At 50.6% G+C, this 12,570-nt stretch overlaps 1 long non-coding RNA gene across 1 annotated transcript; it reads right to left on the minus strand.

Moving 5' to 3' along the window:
- Positions 1–4,547: 4,547 nt before the first annotated feature.
- Positions 4,548–9,423, minus strand: LOC133405025 (uncharacterized). Its single transcript, XR_009768912.1, has 3 exons — positions 7,397–9,423; positions 6,162–7,274; positions 4,548–6,080 (listed from the first exon to the last, which is right to left on the minus strand). It is a non-coding gene; the product is annotated as an uncharacterized LOC133405025 (long non-coding RNA).
- Positions 9,424–12,570: the final 3,147 nt, after the last annotated feature.

Consider the following 12,570-nt stretch of genomic DNA (forward strand, 5'->3'; position numbering starts at 1 on the left):
GTGACCGTCCTGGGTGGCATCTCCCTGGCTGGGTGCCCTGCAAGATGGGCTCGCTGACTTATCACCCTCCACCGGGGCCCCCCTTCTCAATGTGCCGGCTCAGCAACTCCGTTTGCCCAGTTGACTAACATGCATGCGATATGGTGTTCATTCACTAATAAGTTCCATAGACACGCTATAGCCTTTAATTGTTTGTGTCTGGACCACTAATAATAACACAAGTTATATTAAAATATCAACTCACAGGTTCTTACAGGTGTTCAGACACTATAAAAGCATCCCACCGCACCACTCATCAGTAGCACTGCCTTGCTCATTTCCCAGATCCTGTCCTGCCCTTTTCTGTCCTCTCTCATCTTGTCCTATTGGTTAGTTGTTGCATGTCCCCACCAGGTACCCCCCCCCGTTCATAAATAAGAACATGATTTTACTTTTGTAACGTTACTTGTAGTCAAATATCTAGAGTAACTATTGTTATGCTGTGGTTCTCACCCCTATTCCCCTTGTCTGTTCTGTCTCTCTGTCTGGCCCCTAAAACCCTTTTCTGTCCAGCTGCGTTTTCAATAAACATCAGAATGACTAAAAAATATAAAAATAAGCAGAGGGAGTATTTAAAAGTCCCCTGTTGCACAGCAAAACTGTTCCATCACAAAAGGCCACCATTATGCATGGCCATGTGCGGAACAGGACAAGTTTATAAAAAAACAAACAAAAACAAAAAACAAAGGAAGAAGCCAGATGGCCAAATTTCGGCAAAATCCTTTGGTGATGGAATCTGCAGTACACATTCACACACATTCTTTCTTACATTCAGTGACACTTCAGAGCTACGACTTAACACTACTGGTGTCCAATAATACATCTTTCTCTCAAAAATGCTTTTCATACATTAAATCAAAAGTGTTGTTCAAACAGTGGTAATGTGTGAGACCTGGCTCATGTTGCGTCGAACAGCACGAATCGCGGTAAATTTAACAACTCTGGTCAAATGTGGTAAACTAGCTGCTGCTTTTAAAAAGCAAACTTATTGTCAAAATATTCCATTAATCACCAGAATGCATAGCAAAGCAGGTTTCTTTCTTTCCATAGATTTTTCTCTTTCCAGCAGCATCAAGAAAAAAAAATCAAGAACAGCAAAGTTCCATTCTTTTCTTCGAGAAAAGTCTACACAATGGCATCAGGCCTGGTGGCCACATAGACAAAGATGACGATGAGCACCACAACTACGGCCAGCGTCGGTAGCACGATAGTGGAAACCTTCTGCCGTGCTTCCTGCATGGCCTGTTTGCGCTCTTTCTTGTCCTTGGATGTTTCTTTTTTGGGTTTGCCTTTCAGCTGCCTCATGATGCCCTCCTGACCACTGATTCCACGTCTTCACTTAGCTCACAGGACCCTGTTAGAGAAAGAAACACAATGAGTTGTAGTCGCATGTCAAACTAAAATTGACGTTTTTTCCGGACTCGATAAATTCTCATTGTTGTGGTTACGTGAGCCGACGGCGACAGCTCCACTGCGAAGTGGCCTGCTATTACCGGCTAGGCTTTTATGTATTAGCCGCGGGTGGACTGGTGGACTGGCGGCGGACCAATGCTGGCTCCGTATAATACTTCACAGCCTTGCTCCATGCACCGGACATACATCCACACAACAGAGACACTTAACGGAAAGTTAACTGTTTATTATGTTCACTCATCCGCAAGGTAAGGAGCTAAACGGCTCCACAATTTTTGTGAACAGTGTTTTCTTTATATTTTTTATTTTTCTAAGATATTTTATTTATTGTTCTACATGTCAATGCTAATGTTCAATATTTACAATGATGTTAATTGTTCTTAAAAAGGATACACTTGAATTATTATGCTTTAAAACAATTATTTCAGTGGCATAGAAAAAACAATACTATCGTTCATCGTGATAGTTTTTAATGAGTTTCCTACCTGCGGAGGAAACTCATTTCGGCCGCTTGTATCCGGGTTCTCGTTCTTTCGGTCACGACCCACAGCTCATGACCATAGGTGAGGGTAGGAACGAAGATCGACCGGTAAATTGAGAGCTTCGCCTTTCGGCTTAGCTCCTTCTTTACCACAACGGACCGATACAAAGTCCGCATCACTGCAGACGGTGCACCGATCCGCCTGTCGATCTCCCGTTCCATTCTTCCCTCACTCGTGAACAAGACCCCAAGATACTTGAACTCCTCCACTTGGGGCAGGATCTCATCCCCGACCTGGAGAGGGCATGCCATCCTTTTCCGACTGAGGACCATGGTCTCAGATTTGGAGGTGCTGATTCTCATCCCAGCCGCTTCACACTCGGCTGCGAACTGCTCCAGTGAGAGTTGGAGCTCACGGTTTGATGAAGCCAACAGAACCACATCATCAGCAAAAAGCAGAGATGCAATACTGAGGCCACCAAACCGGACCCCTCTACGCCTTGGCTGCGCCTAGAAATTCTGTCCATAAAAGTTATGAACAGAATCGGTGACAAAGGGCAGCCTTGGCGGAGTCCAACCCTCACCGGGAACGAGTCCGACTTACTACCGGATATGCGGACCAAACTCTGACTCCGGTCGTACAGGGACCGAACAGCCCGTATCAGGGGGTTCGGTACCCCATACTCCTGAAGCACCCTCCACAGGACTCCCCGAGGGACACGGTCGAACGCCTTCTCCAAGTCCACAAAACACATGTAGACTGGCTGGGCGAACTCCCATGCACCCTCGAAGACTCTACCGAGGGTGTAGAGCTGGTCCACTGTTCCACGGCCAGGACGAAAACCACACTGCTCCTCCTGAATCTGAGATTCGACTTCCCGGCGGACCCTCCTCTCCAGCACCCCTGAATAGACCTTACCAGGGAGGCTGAGCAGTGTGATCCCCCTGTAGTTGGAACACACCCTCCGGTCCCCCTTCTTAAAAAGGGGGACCACCACCCCAGTCTGCCAATCCAGAGGCACTGTCCCCGATGTCCACGCGATGTTGCAGAGGCGTGTCAACCAGGACAGCCCCACAACATCCAGAGCCTTTAGGAACTCCGGGCGAATCTCATCCACCCCCGGGGCCCTGCCACCGAGGAGCTTTTTAACTACCTCGGTGACCTCAAACCCAGAGATAGGAGAGCCCGCCTCAGAGAACCCACACTCTGCTTCCTCATGGGAAGGCGTGTCGGTGGAATTGAGGAGGTCTTCGAAGTATTCTCCCCACCGACTCACAACGTCCCGAGTCGAGGTCAGCAGCGCCCCATCCCCACTATACACAGTGTTGGTGGTGCACTGCTTTCCTCTCCTGAGACGTCGGATGGTGGACCAGAATTTCCTCGAAGCCGTCCGGAAGTCTTTCTCCATGGCCTCACCGAACTCCTCCCATACCCGAGTTTTTGCTTCAGCGACCACCAGAGCTGCATTCCGCTTGGCCACCCAGTACCCATCAGCTGCCTCAGGAGTCCCACAGGCCAAAAAGGCCCAATAGGACTCCTTCTTCAGCTTGACGGAATCCCTCACCGTTGGTGTCCACCAACGGGTTCGGGGATTGCCGCCACGACAGGCACCGACCACCTTACGGCCACAGCTCCGGTCGGCCGCCTCAGGAATGGAGGCGTGGATCATGGTCCACTCGGACTCGATGTCCCAAGCCTCCCCCGGAACATGAGCAAAGTTCTGTCGGAGGTGGGAGTTGAAACTCCTTCTGACAGGGGATTCTGCCAGACGTTCCCAGCAGACCCTCACAATACGTTTGGGCCTGCCACGTCGGACCGGCATCTTCCCCCACCATCGGAGCCAACTCACCACCAGGTGGTGATCAGTTGACAGCTCCGCCCCTCTCTTCACCCGAGTGTCCAAGACATGTGGCCGCAAGTCTGATGACACGACCACAAAGTCGATCATCGAACTGCGACCTAGGGTGTCCTGGTGCCAAGTGCACGTGTGGACACCCTTATGCTTGAACATGGTGTTCGTTATGGACAATCCATGACGAGCACAGAAGTCCAATAACAGAACACCGCTCGGGTTCTGATCGGGGGGGGCGTTCCTCCCAATCACGCCCTTCCATGTCTCACTGTCATTGCCCACGTGAGCATTGAAGTCCCCCAACAGAACAATGGAATCCCCAGCGGGAGCGCTCTCCAGCATCCCCTCCAAGGACTCCAAAAAGGGTGGGTACTCTGAACTGCTGTTTGGTGCATAGGCACAAACAACAGTCAGGACCCGTCCCCCCACCCGAAGGCGGAGGGAGGCTACCCTCTCGTCCACCGGGGTGAACCCCAACGTACAGGCGCCGAGCCGGGGGGCAATAAGTATACCCACACCTGCTCGGCGCCTCTCATCGTGGGCAACTCCAGAGTGGAAGAGAGTCCAACCCCTCTCGAGAGGACTGGTACCAGACCCCAAGTTGTGTGTGGAGGCGAGTCCGACTATATCTAGTCGGAACTTCTTGACCTCACACACCAGCTCGGGCTCCTTCCCTACCAGAGAGGTGACATTCCACGTCCCTAGAGCCAGCTTCTGTAGCCGGGGATCGGATCGCCAAGGTCCCCGCCTTCGGCCACCGCCCAGCTCACACTGCACCCGACCCTTATGGCCCCTCCCACAGGTGGTGAGCCCATGGGAAGGGGGACCCACGTTACCCTTTCGGGCTGTGCCGGCCCGGCCACCAGGTGCTCGCCTTCGAGCCCCACCACCAGGCCTGGCTCCAGTGGGGGGCCCCGGTGACCTGCGTCCGGGCAAGGGAAAACGAAGTCCATTGTTTGTCGTCATCATTAGGGGTCTTTGAGCCGTGCTTTGTCTGGTCCCTCACCTAGGACCTGTTTCTCATGGGTGACCCTGCCAGGGGCATAAAGCCCCAGACAACTTAGCTCCTAGGATCACTGGGACACACAAACCCCTCCACCACGACAAGGTGACTGCTCAAGGAGGGGTTAATGTTTTCAATGTTTTAATATTATTTATCATATTTTATCTTTATTTCTATGCTATTTTTAGTCTTAGGTCTTCATTGAACATAGGGTTTTATGTAGTATATGTTTTTATGTATGTTTATGATTATTTTATTATCTTTTAGTGTTTTCTCAGAGGTAGCCCTTTGCACTGGGAGCTGTTTTGACCTCTGCTTCATGGGGTCCTCAGTCACCCAATATGGCTCCCTTCGCGCCACTACACTGGGTCTCCATGCTGGTGTCCTGTGGGTACGGTCTGTTTTTGCTCTGGGTGCAGACGGTTCTGTGAGATGGCGTTTCCCACTTGGTTTCTCAGTGCCCAGCCAGTGATCATTATCATCATCTTAATTTTTAACTGTGTGTATGTCTGTGCACATGTATGTATCTGTGTGGATGAGTGGTTGGAGGGGATTGATTTGAATACAAACCCAAATTCCAGTGAAGTTGGGACGTTGTGTAAAACTTAAATAAAAACAGAACACAATGATTTGCAAATCCTTTTTGACCTCTATTTGACTGAATACACTAAAAAGATAAGACATTAAATGTTCAAACTGATAAACTGTATTTTTTGCAAATATTCACTCATTTTGAGTTTGATTTAATTTCTGAAGTGTTCCTGAGCCCACGTGGCAATATCCTTGATACAATGATGCTGTTTTTTAATGCTGTGCCGCCTAAGGGATCAAAGGTCACAGGCTTTCAATGTTGGTTTTCGGCCTTGCTGCTGCTTACGTGCAGAGATTTCTCCAGATTCTCCAAATCTTTTGATGGTATGTGATCCTCCAGCACGAAAGCAAAATACTTTTCAATGAGGTATAGATTTTGGTAATCGGTTAACATTTAGTATATCTATGTCCGTTTAAATAGCGGAAGCAGCGTTTCAGTGTTAGCCTAGCAACAAGGATGTTTTGTTTACACCACAAGGGACTGTGTTTGTCACGATTTGTTTTTTGACTGGACCCAGAAGCAGGTGGAGGCTGAGATGTTGTGATGAAAGGTTTATCTAAAGACGAAATGGAGATGATCCTTGAGACGTGCTGGCGGGTAGTAGAGGCAGGTTACGTGTGGCAGGCAGTGGGGAGAACAGGCGGATGGTTTGGTGGCGTGGTGGAAGAAGTCAACTCGGCGGGGAACACGTAGGGAGCACTGAGGACAAGGAGAAACAGGGAGGTCAGAAAAATAGCGAGGAATGGCGTAGCTTATTTGAATGCTTGAGAGCCGTTGTACCGCAGGAGAATGTTAATACTCTGGCAGTGGAGTCTTGGAACTGGCAGGCTTAAACGCAGATGATGATGAAGGCTGATTGGTGACAGGTACGCGGCCGAGGAGGTGCTGATGACTGGGAAAAGAAGGAGGGGGAGACGGCGAGAGAGCGAGAGGAGCGCAAAAGCACCACCCAAGCTCCAACAAAAGGACTGCAGGGCACAGCTCATGACAGTAACCCCCCTCTCAACGGACGCCTCCAAGCGTCCTGCCCGGCTTCCCCGGGTGAGCCGCATAAAAGTCAGATAGAAGGGAGTCGTCAAGGATTAGCCTACGGGAAATCCAGGAGCGCTCCTCCGGACCATACCCCTCCCAGTCCACCAAGTACTAGTAATCCCTCCCCCTGGGCCTCACGAAACCGTGAAGGCCGGATGGTTGCCGAAAATATGAGAGGGCGCAGGTGGCACGGTCGGAGGGCTAAGAGTGCAGCTGAAGACAGGCTTCAGTAGCGACACATGGAATGTAGGATACATTTTTAGAGATTGTGGGAGTTTCAGTTGGACAGACGTGGGATTGATGATTTCCGTGATAGGGAATGGACCAATGAAGCATGCAGTGAGTTTGCCGGATTCCGTCTGGAGTGAGAGGTCAGGGGAGGAAAGCCAAACCGACTGACCCACCTTGTACTGAGGCGTAGGAGAGCGATGAAGGTCCGCGAGCCCTTTGTTCTTCTCTGAAGACCGGGTTAAGGCCGCTCGGACGTCTTTCCACACTGCCTGAACCCTTTTGAGGTGATCCTTTACCGCGGGAACCGCCACCGCCTGCTCTTGTTCCCTAAATAATGGAGGTTGGAAGCCATAGCAAGCCATGAACAGGGACATACCGGTAGCGGAGCTGGTGAGGGAGTTGTAGGTGTACTCAATTCACAGGAGGAATGAGCTCCAGGAGGAGGGGTTGCGTACGGCAACGCAGTGAAGGGCCGATTCTAGGGATTGATTGGCCCGCTCCGTCTGGCCCTTGGTCTGTGGATGGTATCCCGAAGACAAGCTGGCTGCTGCGCCCACCGCTTTACAGAATTCCTTCCAGACAAGGGAGGAGAACTGAGGACCTCGGTCAGAGATGATATCGATGGGGATTCTGTGGAGTTTAAAGACATATTGGACAAGGAGATTAGCCGTTTCAAAGGCAGTTGGTAGTTTGGGGAGGGGTATGTAATGGACATATTTGGAAAAGCGATCGAGTGAGAATGATCGAGTTACCTTCACAGAGGGGTAGGCCGGTAACGAAGTCCAGAGCGATGTGGGACCAAGGGCAGTTCGGGATGGGAAAGGGACGCAGCAGACCAGCGGGGGGAAGGTGTGAAGACTTCTCTCAAGCACAGACAGAGCAGGCTTGGACGAACTCCCGGGTGTCTTTAATTAGGCTGGGCGACCAGAAGTGCTGCTGGATGAAATGGATGGTACGGGTGATGCCGGGATGACAGGTGAGCTTGGACTTGTGGGCCCACTGAAGGACGTCAGAGCGTGAAGAATCGGGTAGGAACAGATTGTTCGGAGGTCTGGTCCTGGGATCCGAGTGAGTCTTTTGAGCCTCTTTGACAACCTGTTCGATTTTCCGGGTGGCCGCTCTAACAAAGCATGAGGAAGGGAGGATGGGTTCTGGTTCTGCAGGGCTGGAGGGGGGTGACTACACTCGAGACGGGGTGTCAGGCTTGCTGTTGCGGGATCCAAGTCGGAAGGATAGGCTGAAATTAAAGCGGCTCAAAAAGAGGGCCCAATGAGCTTGTTGGGGGTTAAGGTGTTTGGCGGACGGAGGTAGGCAAGATTTTTGTAATCAGTCCAGATAATGAACGGTAACTCAGTCGCCTCCAGCCAATGCCTCCACGCTTCTAATGCCAGATGATAGCCAACAGCTCACGGTTGGCAACGTCATAGTTTCGTTCGATGGGAGATAGACGATGGGAAAAGAAAGCACAGGGATGAAGTTTTTGGGAAGAGGGGTCCCGCTGTGAGAGAACAACCCCTGCCCCAGTGTCCGGGGCATCAATCTCCACCACGAACTGGAGGGATGAGTCGGGATGTCGGAGGATGTGAGCACTGGTGAAAAGGGTTCAAAGGGAAAGTTCGTCAAAGCCTTGGGAAGCTGCCGAGGTCCATTGAAATGGAGAGCTGGTGGATGTAAGGCTAGTGAGAGGGATTGCAACTTGACTGTAATTGGGGATGAAGCGACGGTAGAAGTTGACGAATCTAAGGAAACCTTGTAGTTCTTTGCGGTTGGTGGGAGTGGGCCAGTTAACGACGGCTTGGATTTTGGCAGGGTCTGGTTGCAATTGTCTTCTGGCGATGATGTAGCCTAGGAAGTGTACATAGGAGAGGTGGAATTCACATTTTTCGGGTTTGACATACAGGCCGTTTTTAAGGAGGCGCTGGAGGACTTGGCGTACATGACTGCGATGTTCTTCAGGGGAGCGGCAGAAAATGAGAATGTCGTCCGAGTAAACAAAAACAAACCAGTTCAACATATCGCGGAGGATGTCATTGATGAAGGTTTGAAGACAGCGGTGGCGTTGGTTAATCCGAAAGGCATGACTTGGTATTCGAAGTGTCCGAGGGGGGTAGTTAAAGCAGTTTTCCATTCATCCCCTTCTCTGATATGGATGAGATGTTAGGCATTCCAAGCGGCACGGTGGGCAACTGGTTAGCGCGTCAGCCTCACAGTTCTGAGGACCGGGGTTCAATCCCTGCCTGTGTGGAGTTTGCATGTTCTCCCCGTGCCTGCGTGGGTTTTCTCCGGGCACTCTGGTTTCCACCCACATCCCAAAAACATGCATGAATTGGAGACTCTAAATTGCCCGTAGGTGTGAACGTGAGTGTGAATGGTTGTTTGTTTGTATGTGCCCTGCGATTGGCTGGCAACCAGTTCAGGGTGTACCCCGCCTCCTGCCCAATGATAGCTGGGATAGGCTCCAGCATGCCCGCGACCCACAGAAAATGGATGGATGGGTGGATGGAATATGTTGAAGTGACTATACATTTATGTGGTTTTCATCATCATAAGGGCCCACTGAGGAAAACCATAACTATGATGTGGCCCATGAAAAAAATTAGTTTGATACCCCTTGACTCGTTGGAGCCCGCCCGCCCCATACCACACTTTGAGAACCTTCGAGGCCGTTGTTTTAGACCTAATTGTTCTCCGCACATGACCCTCAAGAACACCCGATTGATCCATTTAAAATTGTGGAAATTGTGGCACAAACAAATATGTGCACCCCCCCCCCCCCCCCCCCACCTTTCACATCATTGTAACGCCACTGTCAGGACCAACTGCCTTTCCATTTTTCATCTTCTTCAGTGACTTTCCAACTTCCCCCTTCCTGGTACTTCCTGGTCCATAACAAACCTCTTCTACTCCTCTCTCATTGTCCTCATTCATCTACTCATTAAAGTATTATTTACATGAGCTATACAACACACTATTGGAACCACTCAACACATTTCCAACCGATATAGATCCTTCTCTCCCATGGTACTGTCCAACCTGGTATACAAATCATCATATCGCTAGCGTCGGGCGGAAACCTTGTGCATCTCCAAAACCATAATTTTTTAGGAAACCCAAAAGACAGCATGTTTGTAGAGCCATTAGCATTACATTGTTAAACAAAGCAAGTCATTTTCAACATTTTATATTGGTCAATAATTCTTCAAAATAACATACCCACATGGGGATTTACCAATAATAGCAATTTGTGAAAAAATATGAAAGTGGTCAAATTTGGAAATAGGTGGTTTCGGCCCAAACGCAAGCGATATGCCCCTTTTATGGCCACCTTTGCCACCGCTCCCTTCACCTTACATCGCATCTCCCTGTATTCCCGTCAACACTCCGCATCCCCCTCTTCTTCTTTCCCTGTATGCTCTCCTGTGGTTCCTACAGTGGGTACGGAAAGTATTCAGATCCCCTTAAATATTTCACTCTTTGTTATATTGCAGCTATTTGCAAAACTCATTTCAGTTCATTTTTTCCCTTCATTAATGTACACACAGTACCCCACCCACATTGACAGAAAAACATGGAATTGTTGAATTTTATGCAGATTTATTGAAAAAGAAAAACTGAAATATCACACAGCCGCTTTATTCAGACCCTTTGCTCAGCTCAGTATTTTGTAGAAGCACCCTTTTGAGCTAATACAGCCAGCCATGAGTCTTTTTGGGAATGATGCAACAAGTTTTTTACACCTGGATTTGGGGATCATCTGCCATTCCTCCTTGCAGATCCTCTCCAGTTCTGTCAAGTTGGATTGTGAATGTTGGTGGACAGCCATTTTCAGGTCTCTCCAGAGATGCTCAATTGGGTTTAAGTCAGGGCTCTGGCTGGGCCATTCAAGAACAGTCAAAGAGTTGTTCTGAAGCCACTCCTTCATTATTTTAGCTGTGTGCTTAGGGTCATTGTCTTGCTGGAAGGTGAACCTTTGGTCCAGTCTGAGGTCCTGAGCACTCTGGAGAAGGTTTTCATCCAGGATATCCCTGTACTTGGCCGCATTCTTTCCTTCGATTGCAACCAGTCGTCCTGTCCCAGCAGCTGGAAAACACCCCCACAGCATGATGCTGCCACCACCATGCTTCACTGTTGGGACTGTATTGGACAGATGATGAGCAGTGCCTGGTTTTCTCCACACATACCGCTTAGAAATAAGGCCAAAAAAGTTATATCTTTGTCTCATCAGACCAGAGAATCTTATTTCTCACATTCTTGTAGTCCCTCAGGTGTTTTTTAGCAAACTCCATGTGGGTTTTCATGTGTCTTGCACTGAGGAGAGGCTTCCGCCGGGCCACACCATAAAGCCCCGACTGGTGGAGGGCTGCAGTGATGGATGACTTTTTACAACAGGGGTGTCAAATGATTTTAGTTCGCGGGCCACATTCACCCCAATTAGATCTCAAGCGGGCCGGGCCACAATATTTGTGGCTTAAAAATCCATAAATAACATCCATCCATCCATGTTCTACCGCTTATCCGGGTCGGGTCGTGGGGGCAGTAGCTTTAGCAGGGACGCCCAGACTTCCCTCTCCCCAGCCACTTCATCCAGCTCTTCCGGGGGGATCCCGAGGCGTTCCCAGGCCAGCCGAAGGACGGAGTCTCTCCAGCGTGTCCTGGGTCGTCCCCGGGGTCTCCTCCCGGTGGGACGTGCCCGGAACACCTCACCAGGGAGGCGTCCGGGAGGCATCCGAATCAGATGCCCCAGCAACCTCATCTGGCTCCTCTCAATGCGGAGGAGCAGCGGCTCTACTCTGAGATCCTCCCGGATGACCGAGCTTCTCACCCTATCTCTAAGGGAGAGCCCGGACACCCTGCAGAGGAAACTCATTTCGGCCGCTTGTATCCGGGATCTCGTTCTTTCGGTCACGACCCACAGCTCATGACCATAGGTGAGGGTAGGAACGAAGATCGACTGGTAAATTGAGAGCTTCGCCTTTCGGCTTAGCTCCTTCTATACCACAACGGACCGATACAAAGTCCGCATCACTGCAGACGCTGCACCGATCCGCCTGTCGATCTCCCGTTCCATTCTTCCCTCACTCGTGAACAAGGCCCCAAGATACTTGAACTCCTCCACTTGGGGCAGGATCTCATCCCCGACCTGGAGAGGGCATGCCACCCTTTTCCGACTGAGGACCATGGTCTCAGATTTGGAGGTGCTGATTCTCATCCCAGCCGCTTCACACTCGGCTGCGAACTGCTCCAGTGAGAGTTGGAGCTCACGGCTTGATGAAGCCAACAGAACCACATCATCTGCAAAAAGCAGAGATACAATACTGAGGCCACCAAACCGGACCCCCTCTAGGCCTTTGCCTGCGCCTAGAAATTCTGTCCATAAAAGTTATGAACAGAATCGGCGACAAAGGGCAGCCTTGGCGGAGTCCAACCCTCACCGGGAACAAGTCCGACTTACTGCCGGATATGCGGACCAAACTCTGACTCCGGTCGTACAGGGACCGAACAGCCCGTATCAGGGGGTTCGGTACCCCATACTCCTGAAGCACCCTCCACAGGACTCCCCGAGGGACACGGTCGAACGCCTTCTCCAAGTCCACAAAACACATGTAGACTGGTTGGGCGAACTCCCATGCACCCTCGAAGACCCTACCGAGGGTGTAGAGCTGGTCCACTGTTCCACGGCCAGGACGAAAACCACACTGCTCCTCCTGAATCTGAGATTCGACTTCCCGACGGACCCTCCTCTCCAGCACCCCTGAATAGACCTTACCAGGGAGGCTGAGCAGTGTGATCCCCCTGTAGTTGGAACACACCCTCCGGTCCCCCTTCTTAAAAAGGGGGACCACCACCCCAGTCTGCCAATCCAGAGGCACTGTCCCCGATGTCCACGCGATGTTGCAGAGGCGTGTCAACCAGGACAGCCCCACAA

This window comes from Phycodurus eques, chromosome 7, assembly GCF_024500275.1.
Source record: "Phycodurus eques isolate BA_2022a chromosome 7, UOR_Pequ_1.1, whole genome shotgun sequence".
In the NCBI taxonomy this organism is placed as follows: domain Eukaryota; kingdom Metazoa; phylum Chordata; class Actinopteri; order Syngnathiformes; family Syngnathidae; genus Phycodurus; species Phycodurus eques.